This window comes from Crinia signifera, chromosome 6 (genome assembly GCF_055691185.1).
Source record: "Crinia signifera chromosome 6, ASM5569118v1, whole genome shotgun sequence".
NCBI classification, from domain to species: domain Eukaryota; kingdom Metazoa; phylum Chordata; class Amphibia; order Anura; family Myobatrachidae; genus Crinia; species Crinia signifera.
The window spans coordinates 162,753,869-162,772,237 of NC_139222.1; the positions used below are offsets into that span (position 1 = coordinate 162,753,869).

The window sequence follows — 18,369 nt, forward strand, 5'->3', positions numbered from 1 at the left end:
AGCTTCCGATGATTAAAATGATATGCGGCATGCCTATATTCTGTGTGCGACTGTGGCTGTACCTGCATACGGAATGCTATGTTACAGTGATTTCCATGAATACACTATTCCGTATGCAGATACAGCCGCACTCACACACAGAGTATAGGCATGCTGCATATCATTTTAATCAGCAGACGCTGCTGGTGCCCCCAGGTATTCCAAATGCCCTAGGCATTTGCCTGGTTTGCCTATGCCTAGGGCTGGCTCTGAATCACATGATGACAAATTTGTGTCCACGTGAAATGCTCTTGTGCACAATCTATACACTTTTCAAGAAATATACACCTACAATGTTGCCTTACATTGTTCAACCTAGATTATGGTCTATGATTGATCAATCCTTGGGGAGAGATAACATGGATAGGAGAAAAAATGTACCACCAATCAGATAATCAGTCATTTTACAGCTGGTATGAGCTGATAATTGAGCTCTGTCCACTTTAACTCTCTCCGAAGCTTTATACACTTCTCCCAAAATGGTTGCACACAAGCACCATAATATGGTAGTGATGCTCAAGTTGGCTTCTTCATAAAAATTACATCATCCTGACAATACAGAGTAGATAATGATATCCAGGACCGGATTAAGGGCCTCATGGGCCTGCAGCTGAAAATGTTCAAGGCCTTATTATGAGAAGTGAAGGAGGAGGCCAATATCATGTAGGCATGTAGAACCCATACACTATAAGCTCCAGCGTACCCCATATTTCCCAACATGACCCTCCCCAGGAGGGACATAATGCTCTGTTTCTGGACTTCGCTCTGAACGAATAACTGCCATCATCTGTGTTGAAAAACACCTTTCTTATGAATGACCCTGTTCAGCACAGGTGATGGCAATCATACATTCAGAGGAATGTCCAGAACCAGAGCATTGTGTCCCTCCTGGAGAGGGTCATGTTGGGAGGTATGGTACCCTAAATATATAAAAGTGCACAAATTGCATCATTGTGAGTGGAAAATAGAACTGCAATTTTAATACTTATGACGAGATGGGCCAAGTGGTTTTTATTTACCTGCAAATTATATGGTTCTGTGTTTTTATTACTAATCACACTCACGATACAGCATTAGCAGACACTGAGATAAGATTTCTGTTACACTGTGTTCTCTGCTACAGGGGGTCTAATGGGCCCTACACATGATATTCAGGCATTTTCTGAATGGTTTTATATTATTTCGCTCAGAAAATGCCTGAATATTGCTGTGTTTGTGTGTAGGCATGCAGGTTATTTATCGTTCGGGACCAGTGTTCTCAACGGAGAACAATTCCCTGACACCAGACTCAGCACACAGTGCTGCACAGCGCTGTGAGCTGAGAGACCTGAGCGTTCTGATTGAAACAGCATTGCTCAGCACGCTCTCCCTACATACGTCGGTACATGTGTAGGGCCCTTAGGAGGGTGCTGCTAACAGTCAATATTAGAGACTGCTGTGCCAGATACAGTAGCAGTCACCTTGACTACAGCAAAACACTTCCCTTGCAAATTCCTTGGTGGTTTTCTCCCTTGAGTGGTGGGTTTTACCTACCAGGGCAAATTTGTCCTTCCGCAGCAAAACCCACCACAGATCGTAGACCCCCCTCACCTCTGCTCCGTCGTTTGTACGGTGGGCCTCCCGCACCGCTGACCACAGACGGCAGGCTCGGGGATGTTTGGGGCAGCTCAGGAGGACTCAAGTGCCTGAACTCCAGAGCGCTCCCAGTTGCCCCCCCCCCCCCTCCCCATGCTGCCCCCGAACATCCCCAAGCCTGCTGCATTCATCACTGCTGTGAATGGCGGCTGGGGAAGCAGCAGGGGAGCTCATGCGTACGATCACCACAGTGGAGGAGATGGTGGGGGCAGCAACATTAGGATGGGAGCGACAAGGGGGGCACTAGAGGGGGTGTGCCAGTGGTGCACAGCAGGAGGCACCACTGGCGCACACCTACTGTATAGTGGTATGCCTGGAAATTTTCCGGGACAAAATTTTCCTGGACAGCCCGCTGTGGCAGGAAAATTTCCGGGCATACCACCCAAAAGGTTATTTAAACAAAAATATGGGAAATTTGATTTATGATGCAGGGCAGCAGGAGATAAGTACTTCAAACAGGACTCTCCTGCAAGATCCAGGAGTGTAGACAACTATGTACTTGACACTCCAAGCTCATACCTGGATGATCATACACTGACATTACATAAAGTTGGTCTAACATAGTCAATCGTTTATGGAGGCTAAATGATTGCAATACTGTGTGATCCCGACATTATCACTGCACAGTTTAATTTCATTTTGTTACCCATTTTTGCAAGGACAGATTTTAGCTATGTTCTTATATGAAAGTCCTTGCCCTGCATGAACAGCAGAGCCATAATTTTCCTTTTCATCCTAAGTGAATTGCAGCAGGAAGGAACAGAAAATCACGTCAGATACAAAAGCCTTGTGTATACAGTAAGCTATGCATAGTGAAAGCAGCAAATAAGCATATTTATGTGTACAGAGCCTAGCAATCTGCATATTCACAGGGAGATATCCAAGGGGAGGGGGAGTGTGGCTGCCGCGTATGAGAGAGAGACAAGGGGAGGGGGGGTGCCATTATTTATGAGAAGAGAAATGTGACCATATTAGCATATTCAGTAATAGGAGAGGCAGAAGCAAGGTTTGTGCGGTGTGAGGAAGGGATGGGGCGGACTGGATGCTGCTGTATATAAACATATTGGCTGAGAGACATATCTGACTCAATTTATAGAGCGCAATTAAAGATGGGCACAATGAAAATGACTCATGAGAACTGTCTATAGTGCAAGCTTTGGTGAAAAGAAATCTAATATCTCGAACAGACTCGGCCATTACCAATATCTGCCCAGCAACCAGGAGATGGGTTGGATAAAAAGCATTATGGGGCAGATGTATTAAGCCTTAACAAGAGAAAAATGTGAGGGTGATACAGAGAGATAAACGTCCAGCCAATCAGCTCCTTATTGACTTTTTTCAAACACAACCTGTACCATGGCAGTAGCAGGTGATTGGCTGGACATTTATGTCTCTGTATCACCCTTGCATATTTCTCTTGTTGAGGCTTAATACATCTGCCCCTATGAGTCCTATCTGCTGATCCAATGCAAATGTCAATAAATGTAAATCGTATGAGATATTAGATGTCACTAACCTGATCTTTGTATTCATGTCCTGACTTTGACCAGTTGGGCTGAAACCATTTATTGTTTTCTAAAAAAGAAGATATTGGAGGAAATTTACTAAGGTAAAATTGTATAAAAAATTTGTATTCATATTTTCAGGATTTACCATTCTGAAAGTACGGTGATGTGTATTCGTATTCATGGTGTATACATGGCGTATTCGTATTTTTTAATACGAATGAATACTACATCGATAAAATATGCCTATTTTTAACATGAAAACAATGTACTTTAGCCATTTACTAACAATTCGTATTTGTAAAAAATACGAATCGTAAACGCACACGAATCGTAAAAAAATACTCCAAAAAAATACACCTGGATTTGGAAGTGTATTTCACGTCTTAGAATTTTAAACATGATGAAAAAATCTGAAAATAACCCCCAGCTGATCAAAATCACAAATGTGTGACTTATAAAAGGCCACTAAGCACACATACACACTTCTCAGCTTCAAACATGGCCCAAGGTTTGCATTCACAGACCATTTCAGTGTGGGCTATGAGATACCTGGACTGAGATTTAATGGAATGTGAAAAAATGATCGGGAGACATGCACTTTTACGTATCGCATATGTCAGTACATATGCGATGAGCATTGCGTGATGGGCGTCGGGATGTAGCACCGCTGCTTGGTACATCCAACCCTGTGTAAGTAAAACTAGTAAGCGATCATTATGATTCATCGGTCATGATAACCTCAGTGACTGGCTTTAAATGTCATTTTTAAAACATATAATTAAATTTATTTTTACTAATGTCTCCTAGTCCAAGGTTTTACAAGAACCAGTTCACATAACATAGACTGGCAGTGGCAAAATCATGGCAGATAGACAATTAACCTAGGGCTAGTGACACTATACCAGGAAACCTGCAGTATCATACCCTCCAACTGTACATATTTGGCAGGTACAGTACTGTTTTTTTTATGTCCTGTACCTATTTTTGGGTCTCCAACTCCCCATTCTAAGTATAGGAAAGGGGGTGTGGCCATGCCGCCTTTACCCATGGCCAGGGCTGCCGACATGGGGGTGCTGTGGGTACAGCTGTCCCAGGCCCCGGCCTCTGGAGGGGCCCGGGCAGCTGCCCACAGAGACAGTGGCAATGTGTGACACCGCCTCCCCCACCCGGCGGCCCCCCAGCCAGGCATGTACAATACACAGTGCAACCTGCAGAGTGCCGAGCCTAGGACACAGAGGGGCTCGGCGCTCTGCAGGCTGCACTTTGCACTCCCAAGGAGATGCACGCAGAGCGTCAAGGTGTGCAGGAATCAGGGCTATGCAGCGCCACCCCAGCTAGTTAAGTAATGGTACTGGTGGGGCCCGGACTGCAGGTCAGTCCCGGGCCCCACGATTCCTAGTGGCGGCCCTGCCCATGGCCACATCCCTTTTCAAATTTGTACCGGTTTTTGCTCTTCAGATGTTGGAGAGTATGCAGTATGGGGTCCCCTGTCATAATGTAAACCAGTTCCAGCCTAGCTTATCTGGGCCAATTCCTACTCTCCTGGAAGTTGTGGGAGACTCCCAATATTTTGGGTAGCTGCCTGCACCCTTGGAACAGTGGGTGCTCCACCCACATTCTGCCTGCTTCCTTTTGAAGTAGGCAGATTGAGGAGACAACTGCTTGAAACTAAGTCCATGCAGAGTTATTGTAAAGTGCAACAGAATCTGCTGTGCTATATAAGAAACTAACTAAAAAAATAATGCAGAGGTTGTGAATCTAAAAGACGCGCATTCATGACACTGAGGGGCAGATTTATTATGCTTGGTGAAGTGATAAAGTGTCTGGTTTTTATCACCGGCCAATCATCTACAAGTTACAGGCTTGGTTTGAAAAATGACAGGTAAGAGCTGATTGGCTGGTGATAAAAACCAGACAATGTATCACTTCACCAAGCTTAATAAATCTACCCCTCTGCCCTGCCCCTTCACCACAGATCTGTGATGTCACAGCTTCTTATGGAGAGGAACTTTCAAAAGTACGTACTGTAAGTATGTGATTGGTTGGTGCTCTCCATTGTAATTCTCTACAAGATATCATAAAACTCCCCAATGATAACCAAATCAATATTCATCAAGTGACATGAATGCAAACCTCACAACTTTATGATCTGTGAAGTCAAGATACCTGCACATTACGCATTTTTGGGGGCATGACCTATCAGAAAGGGTCATGGCCTACAAATTGCTTGACTCTCGCAAGGCCACACCCCGGTTTTGCCACTGTGAGAGCATGGCCAGCGGCTCTGTGAGCTGCGGGCCTTTCCCCCAGCCCCTCTGTCTCCATGCGCACAGTGTCTATTCACCACTGGTCTTGACAGTTGGACTGCCAACTGCTCCCCCTCCACTGCAGTACAGTTCCGGCCCCAGCGGGATGCGCTGTCCCAAAAATATAGAATTGTCCTGTGAAAATTGGGACAATTGGGAGGTATGTGAATGTATGTTAAGTATCCTTTAATCATCCTTTAATTAATTGAAATAATTATATTTGGTAAGAAGTAATCCATCACTTGTATCAGGCCCATAGTAAGATGTGTCTACAATGTAACCCCCTAAAAGGCAGCACAATTTAAAGTACAGTAGAAGCTAAAATATTTATTTACCACAGGTCAGCTATATATTTAAAAATGTTTGTTCAACATCCTTATTATACAACATTCAATGAGGTCATTGCAATGAATATAATGGAAACAAAAAATAAGATACAAATTACAATAAATTGCCAAGCTCCATACTAAAACAAAGTAACTTTTATGGTTTTCATGTCAAGTATATTGTTTTTACACATGACATTTAGAGCACTAAGAGACTTTCTCCCACAGGTCTGTTTAATAGTGGCCAAATCTAACAGGATTAGGAGACTGTGCCTAATTCCCCCTTTGCTGGGGGCTGTAACCAAGGTGAGTAATCTGCTCACAGGCAGTTCAGGGGCAGGTCACAGTTTTTCCACACACTCTCTTGTCTGCCACCCACAGGCCTGGTATTAACTCCTTCATTGCTACAGTATTCCAACTCCAAGGCTGACAATGATTGTGTTGCATTTTAAATGGACAAAAACATTCAGTCACAGTAGTATAACTATATATTCAGTTTGTAGCAGATCTCAGTATTTGTTACTTTGTTAAGTATTTTTACCAATTTCCCAAGGAACATTATTTAATGAAACATTTTAATATTTTCCCAATTTTTCCCAAAACTAAAAGTCATAACAGCAGCTGGGGACAATAGAATTATGGAAGCAGTTTAGAAGCCTACAGTGGTATACTCATTGTCAATTCTCCCAAGCCATAGTAGTATATTTAATGCCGTTTAGGTGAGCTATGTTTGCGAGCAGTGCCGATAGCTCACCGTCATTGGTCGCGGTCAGTATTCACCTGACCCCCCCTTCACTCGCCGTTTTCAGCAAGGTGGAAATGGTGAGTGCGGTGGTCACAATGGTGAGACTATATGCAGCGTTTGTGGCGAACCTTGACGTTCCCGCCAGAAAATTGAATACAGAGATTGGCCGGATCCTCACCGAAAACAAGCCATCCTCGACATACAAACCCCCTCGCTGGCAGCTTGAATACACGCCAGGGCCGGATTTGTGCCTAGGCCCGTGAGGCACCGGCCTCAGGGCGGCACCAATTAAGGGCGGCAGGCAGGCTGACATTCTGTTAAATAACAGCATGGCACACCGGGTGGGCAGTGGCGAGTGACGAGCGCCGCCACCGCAGACATGAATTATCATGTCATATCACCTCCACCAAAAATAAAATTTCAGGAGAAGAGAATTCCTTCTCATATTAAACATACTGGTGGAATAATATCAACCTTTTTCAATTTCTGTACAGCTTACAACAAATAAGCCCAACCTGTGCACCGGTCAAACCCCCTATCCCCCCCACCCCCACAAATTATGAATTATCATATGTAGGCGGCAGCACCACTCGTCACCCGCCACTGCTCACCCACTCTGCCATGCACATTACATCACAGCTTAGTGGCTGGGTCCGACGGTCCCCCTGCGCGTCCGGAAATGGCTCAGGCTCACTGCTGCCGGCGCCCGCCCATTGGCTACTCTACAGACACACAGTCTATTGGCTTCTGTGTATTCACCAGCAGAGCTGAGCGGCGCGCAGATCCTCCCTGCACTCAGTCAGTCACAGTGTAAGAGGGACTGACGGAGACACTGTGCTGCTAATCACTGTACTAATAAGTGCCTCCCTCCCTCCGGGTCCTCCATACAGTGAGCAGTCCAGAGTGCTTAAAAAAATATTGAGGTGGGCTACAGTTACATTTTAATGAAATATATAAATAACAATGTATATACATTTATTATTACATTAAAATAGGGGGGGGGGGGAACACAAAAATGTTGTGCCTAGGGGCGGCATGACCCCTAAATTCGCCCCTGATACACGCTATAAAGTTCTACTAATCTCTATTATTGTGGAATAGCACAAAGTTTGTGGTTCTAGATTCTAAATGTAAAGCATATATGCCTACTGGTGTTGCCACATAGCATTCCCTTGCTCCCTATAGCTGCCACCTTGTCCTATCAGAAGTCCTGTACAATACTAGTGCTGTTTTATTTGCTATCTGCATCATTAGTAACTAATATACCTGTCACCTAGGGGCTGATTCAGAGCCAAACTCTGCCCCTTTTTTCAATGGTGGATGGTCTGCGCATGCGTGTATATGCGCATGTGCAGACCCCCTGTGCAATCGCACAGACAGGGGGGCAACATCAGGGAAATGCCCAGCAATTTATTGTTGTCCCCATGAAATAGCTGGACACTCCCCTCGGGTCAATGTCTGCACGGGGCGGGCGGCTGATGTCACAGCTCAAAGTGAAAGTAAAAACTGTCACAACTCAAAGTGAATGTACATTGTAGAAGCCTTCATTTTGACAGGTTTTTTTAGCTAGTATTCTCATAATTAACACAACCAATTATGTACAGGTGTTGGTTATGTAGATTTGTTTTAGTGATAAATCTGAATGAAAAAAAAATGTAATTAAGAAAATTGTGCCTTCCTGTCATCCTTAGGTTCAGTTGTGTGTTGGTGTACAGTTTGTTCACCTGTTTTATAATTGGCAGCCACTAGTAATGGTTTTGCCTGCTGCTTTGACCATATGTAATTTGATTTGGTCCTGGACCACCAACCCGAGGCACCCATGCTAGAGCCTTGTTGCACCCTATGGTGTCTAGACAAGCAGTTTGGGCACCGCTGCTGTGTTGCTACTGTATGAACACTGATTGTTATCCCAACCTATGTACTTAAGCTATTGCACTTAACCCCACCCCCTTTTGTAACCCTCCCTCCTGTTTATTTGAAATTAAACAGTTATAATTTATATAAACAATCATTTTTAGTTACTAGATACAAATGCAACAAATGTTTTCATATGTTCCTATTAATACCATATAGGTAAAGATATCTCTTTTTCTTTCTTTATTTATTCAGTAACAGTTTCTTATATAACACAGCAAATTCCGTTGTGCTTTACAATAGGAGACAGTGGTTTCAACAAACTGGGAATTTACAGGCAGTCAAAGGTATGAGAGCCCTGCTTGCAAGCTTAAAATCGATAGGGAAATAGGCATTGATAGATATTCTTTATTGCATTAATTCCACCTAATGCAAAGGTTCCTGGCGTGCTGTATGATATGATGACCCAGCAGTTTGGCCCAGGGGTGCCGAGAGTGGGGGGGGGGGAGCAGGTACAATTTACCCGGGCCCGAGCCTGTCAGAGGGGCCCTGGTTTGGACACACAGGTTTTTTTTAATTTGGTGGTGAGTGCGCCGGAGTCAGCTGTTCAGTGGCAGCATTGGGAGAGCGGATATGGGCCAGTGTGGGGGCAGCAGCATCACAGAGGTCCTTCTGTGTCATTCTACTCTCCGACTCCAGGGCCTGCTCCGCTCCCCACATTCCCATCCCAACCGCAACCAGCAGCAGCAGGTGCCAGTGCCATGTCTCCAGTCTAGCAGTCCCAGACCTGGTTCCCCTCCCATGTCCAGGTCACTGTGTTCCAAGGTGGAAGGTGGGTGGCTGATTGTTCTGTGTCTGCTGCCTCCCTCCATTCTGCTGGGGCTGAGATCCAACTCTGGAAATCAGCATGTAACCCATGGCAGAGAATTTTAACCCCTGGAAAAGAATGTAACTCCATGGCAACGAGCATGTAACCCCTGGCAGAGCATGTAACCCCTGGCAGAGAAGCAGTGGCATAACAACGGGTCTGCAGAGTGTGCGGGGAGCTCCGTCCATGGGGACCCCAGGAAGTTGTTGTACTGGGGCCCAGGATTTCTCTTGGCGGCCCTGGTTTGGCCATGGAAGAAAGAAAGAGAGTGAATATGTGTGGACTGTATAGTGGGGATGTGATTAGATAGGAACGGTATATGAAGGTTAAGTGGCTGGTTCTGGAATTTGGTAAGCTTGCCTGAAAAGGTGAGTTTTCAGGAAACACTTGTAGGTTTGGAGACTGGAGGAGATTCTTATTGTGCTTGGTAGTGCAATCCACAGAGTTGGTGCAGCCCAAAGAAAGTCTTCGGGAATGGAAGTTAGTAATGAGTGTGGATAAAAAATACAGATCTTGGCCCTTATTCTGATCGGTGCGGATATTCCCGCATTCTTACGGAGCGGTCCGCACGCCACGGTGTTTTGCCGCGTGCGGCCATCGTCCGTAGAAACGCCCACGTGTCCTCCGCATTCGGACGGACTCACTCTTTAAGAACAGGGCGTGTTTACGGACGACATACAAACCATGCGTGTGCGGGAGAAACACTCCGATTCTGCACGGTATTACAGAGTAGTACAGAGTATGCTCGGGAATACCGCATCCGAACGGGAGCCAAGCGGTGCTACCGCCCGTAAGCGGAGTATTTACGCCAAACAACCCACTATGATGTATATTCTGCAATACATCACATGACCCACTTATTCAATTACCTATCCTCATAAAAAAATGCTTCTTTGGAATTGGAATCAATTAGATGCCAATATATCCTTACAAGCATGCCTAACACATGCATTGCACACATTAACCCTTACAGCAAATCAAGTGCAATGGTTTGTATTAGACCCTGTGTAAAAGATTATAAACAATCTACACATATACTGTTTAATGGGCAAAGAAAACCAACAACTTTCAACTTGCATAAATAGTTTATTATGCTGAACAAATAAATAGAAAAAAATAATCAAACATTTTAAAGTAGGAGATCGCGCAGGTCCTGCAGGTCTGCGATGAGCAAGCGCAAATGGTGGCCCATCCGCAGCAGGGCCCCACGAATTCCCTCATCTGCCGGCGTTGTGGCATCTGTGGGCATGTCAAAGGGGCAAAAATTAGTCATGATATTCATGCATACATTTCACATACTGCTACATACATTGCAGAAATGCTAGGTGACATGTCTGTGTATATATATATATATATATATATATATCTATGTAGAGAGATAGAGACACACATAGATAAATAGATATGACACATACATATATACATACATGCAAACTTATTTGCTACATACTGTGTTTTTTGCCCTCTAGCCTTTACTCTGCAGAAGACATAACAGTCATAGTGTTTCTTCTCAGTCACAACCCACCCATGACTAACCAATGACAAGCATGTCATGGCCTCCGTCAATAAGAACTTGTCACAATCTCCTCAGTCTAAGTTCAGTGATGGTTCGTGCCATGGGAGTTATGCAAATGTCAGGAATGCACAGTACACATCCTCAAAATCATCATTCAGTCTAAACCAACCTACAAATCTGTGAGGGCAAAAAAACAATCTGAACTACAGGGGGTGTTTAGGTAGAGGAGGCTCCTGGGACACTGGCAACTTGTGACTCCATTCCAAGGTAGGCCGGGCCCTACTCCATTTATAGCATACATCCTATAGTTTATAAATAACATTCACCAACAATATAGATTCCACTATTTGATGGGTCATAATCAACGCTTGCAGCAGGTGAATTTAATCCACAAATGATCCACTCATCCCTTTACTCCAGGATCCTGTTTAACTACAACGGTTATGTGGCAGTCAAAATGGAGCTCCAAGCCATCCCCCAAACCAGTGTAATTCAGAGGTGTCCTGGATGAAAGGGATGCCTTGGACACCCCATCTAACCCGTACCTGTATCTGTAGCTACCCACTTTGGGGTCTGTATTAATAGTATTGGAACAAAATTTTTAATCACCAGTGCTACATAACAAATACCACTACAACTACTTCATGAATGATGCATTATGTAAACATACCGATCTGATGGGACTCCGGGGCCTGACACGCCTCCTCCCCCTCGGATTCCGACACCTCTGGGGCAACCGTGGCCTCCTTAGCCCCCTCCTCCGCCAGCTCCTCCGCCACCGTCACCTCGTCCACCTCCTCCGCCACAACCACCTCCTCCACCACTACCACCTCCTCCACCTCCTCCTCCGCCACCAACACCTTCTCCTCTGCCACCAACTCCTCTTCCACCTCCTCCACCACCACCGCCTCAGGCACCTCCTCCTCCTCCACCACCTCCTCCACCATCTCCTCCACCTCCTCCACCATCTCCTCCACCATCTCCTCCACTTGCTCCTCCAACATTTCCTCCTCCTCCTCCACTTCCTCCTCCTCCACCCTTGCCGCCACCTCCTCCTCCGGCTCTTGGCCCTCCTCCTCGGCCAGGGCTGCCTCGGCCTCTTCACGGGCCTGTCGGGCTCGGGCTCGTGCTGTGTGGTAGAAAAAAAAATCATGGTCAATGTCGGGTCATTGGGGCACATGTATTAATCCATAACAAGACATACATGGAAGGGTGATAATGATGGCAAACGATGCTGGAAAGTAGCTCCTTACTGTTAATGGACTCCAAAATGTGACATTTCAATTATTATGTGATTGTTAGTAATTTGTTCAAACATTACAACCCTGGCATTTATCAATGTGTAACACATATTAGATCTGGCACATTGTATGCATCAGAATCATCAATGCTATGTCATTACATATAAAAGCCACATGACTGCATGTTAACCAGGAAGAAGCACACATAACAGTCTATGGACTTTTAAACCCATGGACACCCACTTATCATGAGACACATTTTATTGTTTCTAGATGCTATGTTGTAAGTGCGAAATTTCATAGCTAAAATACTCACACTCAGCTATTTCGCCCCTAATTTGCTGTAACAGCTGGGGCTGGCGCCTGCGGAGGTCCGACCACCGCCTCTCGAGCTGGCCGATCGTCCTCCGCACCCGAGTGCGGGCGTAAATCCGGCGCCCTGCCGCAGCATAGGCCCTCCGCTTATGGCGGTTACTGATAAAGGGCCCCGCACGGCCCAGCCTTGTCTCCATGACGGAGACAAGAACCCTCAGCTCCGCAGCCGAAAACGGGTCTGCCCTTCGTGTCTCCGCCATGTTAACAATGGCATCAATCAACCAATCAGGTGGTGGCATTGGTTTATCACAGTTATTTGTGTTAATAACTTTATTGTTCATCTTTACATGAACAGCGTCTCTGCGCCAACACAAATGGTGACAAATTCGCATGCCTTCAAAACAGTAGTGCTGATGTATGGCAATGAACAAATCTGATATATATATAAAACACAGTGTGTATGCACTTAGCAAATCCAATGACGCCTCGCTCCGCCAAGCAACGCGTGCTATAGCTTAGCAACGCATAGCTGTAGTTAGCATTACTTACTCTATGCATCTATGTGTATGCGTACATTTATGTTTAAAAGACACATACACATACTTGCAGGTATCCTGAGTCCAGCATTATACACCAGCCCTGCCTGCCTGCCTGCCTGCCTGCCTGCCTGGCTGCCTGCCTGCTCCTTGAAATTTTTAAACATGTTAATAAATTCAAATATCATATATATAGATATATATATATATATCTGCAAACAAATCATACATCAACACAGGAAAAAATCCCCAACACATTAGAGAATAAATCAATGTACTCACCAGTCATCAGGGATAGTATCAACTACAATAATGAAGATATAACAAACACATAAGATCCCTTGTACAAGGTATAATAATGAGCACCTATATTGAACTTCCCCCAAAACTAAGCACATATGATAAATATCTACTATTTCTTTGCCATTAGGAGGGCAGGCTGGCTAATTTTCGTTTTGTAACACTGACAACTAACACACTGTACTTATTTGAAGGGGTGATTTTTACTAAAATTGGTGTGTTCTGTCAACTAGATAAAATGTACCTGAAGTATCTTTGCGCCACAGAGTCCCGCAGCTGGTATCCCCTCCGGCATTCAGGGGCGCGGGATGGGCGCATGGGCGGATCTTGCGGCTCAGATGGTACCTCCCACTCATCAAAGGGTATCTCACGCCGCACAGCAATGTTGTGGAAAAATATACACAGGCCCACGATCCTCGACACCATTTGAGGCGCATATTGTAAGTCACCACCAGTGCGGTGGAGCACTCTAAATCGACCCTTTAAAAGGCCAATTGAGCGCTCCACCACTTGCCTGGTGGCAACATGCGCCCGATTGAATGCCTCCTGTGGGCCCAGTGCTGGGTAGCTGTACGGCGTAAGTAGCCAGGGCGTACATGGGTAACCGGAGTCACCCAGAACCCACGCATCACGGCCTTCCAGCTCTTGTAGTCTTTGCCATATCCCGGTTTGTCGGATGACATGAGAGTCATGGGCACTTCCGGGAAACTTCGAGTTGAAGGCGAGAATCTCCATGGATGGGCCACATACCACCATCACGTTCAGTGAGTGGAACAATTTGCGGTTCCTATATATCTTCTCACTTCGAGATGGAGGCACAAATGGTACATGGGTGCCATCCACAGCCCCTATCACATTAGGGAAGCCAGCAATTTGATGAAAGGCCTGCTGGCTTCTGCGCAGGGTCTCGTGGCAAATGTCATGGCCATGAAGTGCCCCTTGCGCCTGAACATGGCCGACGTCACACGCCTCAGGATTCGGCAGAAGGCCGGCTGAGATATTCCAGCAAGTACTGCCACTACTTGTTGGAATGATCCTGAGGCGCAGAAATGCAACACCGCCAGCAGCTGTGTGTGAGGCGGAATTGCTGTCGTGATCCCGTGTAGAGGTTCCAGATCACTCTCAATTAACGAGAGCAGATCCAGAATTACATGTGGCGGTAACCGGTACCTAGTAAGTACCTCATCATCGGGCATAGCAAACAGAGTCACCCGTGTGCGATAGATTCTAGCACGTCCTGGCCTCCTTGGGCGACGAGTGGGGAGAGCCGCAAGTGCCCTTAGCCTCCTCTCCATGTAGCGCATCATTGCTTCAGCAACCTATAAAGAAATGAACATAAATACTGATGCACCTATGCACATAATGGCCATATCCGACTACAAATAGATTTGTAGGCTTCAATACGTACAATAGATGGCCGCCCCGTGAAATCCCGCAGATCCATTTGACTCTATAATGATGTAACAATAATATGAACTCAATACACACCGTCCTAAACACACAGATAAAGGTGTCAGCATTTTTTGCCGACATCATGTACTATGAGACATTTCATCTATTGCTGGGACATGTTGTCCTGCAATAGATGAACCCACACAGGTTTAAGACCTGTGAGTGAAATAGTGAACATGTGACATGTTGCAATAATGCGACACGCACTTTGCTGGCCCAACAATCTGTAGGCAGTGAGGCAATGGTGCATACATTCATACACTTACATTGTTAATGGATATCATATCTACAAGGAGCATGGAAGAGCTTACCTTAGACCCTGACAAGTCCAGATCTGGAGACAAATGATTCTAGCAGCCAGTCACTATTTATAGGCCTCTCACATGTGTGGTCTATAACAGTAGAGATGAGTATTGCATGACTTGTGGCCTGGATTATCTAAGGGATTGGGCTACTTTTAGCTTGCAATCAAACTCCACAATACCACAGTAGTCATGAATCAAATGTCATGTCATGCTAGCAAATAGCATGTGTATTGTGCAATAGTCACAGGTGTATCAGAAGATTCTATGCAATGTTAGCATTGGTGACCAGTATTTCATGTCGAACTTTCGCCAGGTTTTACACAATGGAATTTCCGCCACCGTATGCGGCGCGAAAAAACAGCGACGTACGCTCACGCACGGAACGCAGCTGCCGCTGATGTCCGCCAAACAGGATACACAAACAGTATATAAAGGTGTATTAGAAGGTGACAATGTTGTTGCTAACATGTCTGGATCACAACCAGAGGTGGACCCAGAGCTGCAGCACCTTTTTGACCATCTGGACTCCAGCACCACCTATGTGCCACTGCACATGCAGGCAGTGGGTAATGAGGAGGCTGCTGGCCCTTCTACAGCAGGGCAACCTGCACCTGACCATTCTACATCAGGGCAACCTGCACCTGGCCCTTCTGCAGCAGGCCAACCTGCAGCTGGCTCATATGCACCATCAGCAGAATTGTTTGGAACACAACCGGGGACTTCACAAGGTAGTACCATGGCCAGCACTTCAAGTGCAGCGACACGTGACAGGGGGCGTGGCCATGGACGTGGCAAGGGGAGAGCCAGGGCAACAGAGGAACCACCAAAAAAAAATAAGGCATATGAAGCACAGGAGCTTGCCATCCTGGTTCCCCGAGCACGTGATTGGATTGAGTGTCCATCGGAGAAGCTGACACACACACGCAGATGGAAGATTTGGGAACAGATAACGGCAGAGATTAATGAAGTAGCGCCACAAGTTCGTGAGACGGACCATGTGAAGAAGAGGCAAGTTGTTTTGTGATACATGTGCCCAGTAATAGCCAAGTAATGATTGAATTGATGCTTAGATGGATTTTGCAAATGGCCCGTGAGGTTGTTACGATACACAGACATTATTGCCATGTTATTTCGTTGAGAGTTAGAGTAGGGTGATTGTGAATGTGTATTGTAACGGTTGATATCATAGTTGCATGTAATATTATCTTTTGGACATTAATCACATGTCGTAATATGTAGCACAGAGCAATGGCTGCAACAGCTAACATCTGGAGTGACATGTATTAATATGTCAACTTACATTGCAGGTGGCAGGACTTCAAAACCAACCTGAAGAGGAAGATGACCAAGCGGTGGGAACACAGCCAGACATCTGGGGCCGGGCCCATGCCATCAGGGCTAGAGCTCACCCCCCTGGAGTTGATGGCCGAGAGCTGTATATCAGTTGAGGAGATCAGGGGGGTGAGCACGATGGATAGCGAGGCCCCAGCTGAAGTGTTTGCGTCTTTTATTGAAGGTAAATATTGGTCATGCCATAAACTTGTGCAAGTAATTATCTTAGAATGTGTCCTAATTTTGTTTATCTTTTTCCACAGACACCCCACCGCTTGGTGACGACTCTGCTCAGGAGGTGGAGGAGTCCGTGCCACCTGGCCCCAGGGGTAGGCCTGTGCAGCAGCAGCCATCGGCCCAAGCCGATTTGGCCGCCTTGGCCAACATGCTTGGGGACATCAACCAGCAGGGAGAGTTGGCATCAGAACGGATGCATAGGACCGAGGAGATCCTGGCGAGCTTGGTCAGCACCCAGCAGGCCATCGCTGCGAGCATGCAGGCCATGGCTGAGTCACATCAGGCCATGGCTGCAAGTGCTCAGGTGCTGGCCGAGCAAGCCACCCGCCAAAATGATCTCCTCCTCCACCATAATGAGCTTATGGTGGAGCTGGTTACCAGCAACAGGGTCCTAATGTCATCCGTTTCTGGTGCATTACCACCGGCAACACTCCCTGCTGGCAGGAGGGGTAGACCAGCCAACCCCTCAACATCATCTGCTCCACCTGCCCCAGCATCTGCCCGTGCCAGAAGAGCTGCTGCACAGGCCAAGGAGCCTACCAAGGCCAAACGTGGTCGCAAATGAACTTGTGGCTGCATTAATCTCCACCGTTATGTGGTCCCAAATCTTCCATTGTGCTGTGTGTGTCAGCTTCTTGTGTCCAATCACGTGCTGAGGGTAACCAGATGAGCCCTTGCTTCATATGTCCTTTTTGGTGCCCCTGTTGCCCTCTTTTGCCTGCCATTACTGTCAGCTGTACTTGAAGTGATGGCCATGGTACTATCTTGTGAAGTCCCCGGTTGTGTTCCAAATGATTCTGCTGATGGTGCATATGAGCCAGCTGCAGGTTGGCCTGCTGCAGAAGGGCCAGGTGTAGGTTGCCCTGCTGTAGAATGGTCAGGTGCAGGTTGGCCTGCTGTAGAAGGGCCAGCAGCCTCCTCATTTCCCACTGGCTGCATGTGCAGTGGCACATAGGAGGTGCTGGAGTCCATCTGTGTGCAATTATATTTGTTTTGTATTATTATTTATTTTGGGACATTCCTGCCATGTTGTTTATTTTTGGGATTTTGTATTTTTTGGTCATTGCATCACAGTGGCATTGACTGTGACATGTATAGAAATAAATTTGTTTACTTTACCAAAAATGTGTGGTTTCATGAGTACATGTCGAATACACATGTGTATTGATAGTATTAATATTCAGTCATGTCCATTGTTAGCAGTTTTTAAGTGTCTGACAAGTACAGCATATGTGGGGGATTAGTAAGGTTTCCTTGAAGCAGCAATGGTTTCAATTAAAGCACTGACAAGCGGCCTATTAGTGAGTAATGAGTAAAGGAGTAGATTCTATTGGGTTCAGGTGTTAATGCTTGTAGTCATTAGGCGGTACGTTCGCCTACCGCATGAACGAGTGGTGTCCGCAAAGCAATAGTACACTTGTGGACACCGCACATTTCTGCCCTTTTTGATCGCGTGCATTCGGAGTGGTATCCGAATGTACGCCCCCCAACATAAGTGTACTCCCCCGTGTCCGCCCATGTTTCCGCCCCGTTTTGCCCACTTTGAAAATACGCCCATGTGTCATTCCGCATGACGCCCATAATACGCCCATATTTCCCGACTGATTGCGGGGAACAGTTTTGGACGGGATTTGGCCGAACAGGTACGGAGTCAAGGCGTGGCACATGCGCGTTGCGTTCTCCACGCATGCGCAGACGCCGTAAAGACGCGATCCGAAAGTATGCGGTAAAGTACGCGTCAATCAGAATAAGGGCCCTTATGAGGAGAGTAGAGATCAGGTTGGAAGATATTTTGAGATAAGAGAAGATATGTATGTTGGTGTAGTTAAGTTTATGGCTTTGTGTGTAAGTAAA

General features: G+C 46.1%; 1 long non-coding RNA gene across 1 annotated transcript in view; it reads right to left on the reverse strand.

Moving 5' to 3' along the window:
• Positions 1 to 1,781: 1,781 nt before the first annotated feature.
• LOC146008506 (uncharacterized) overlaps positions 1,782 to 18,369 on the reverse strand; it is a 58,238-nt gene continuing 41,650 nt past the window's right edge. Inside the window, exons 3-4 of the long non-coding RNA XR_014444523.1 lie at positions 3,191 to 3,249; positions 1,782 to 2,409 (exon numbers count right to left, since the gene is read on the reverse strand). This is a non-coding gene — a long non-coding RNA (uncharacterized LOC146008506). The remainder of the gene's footprint in view (positions 2,410 to 3,190; positions 3,250 to 18,369) is intronic.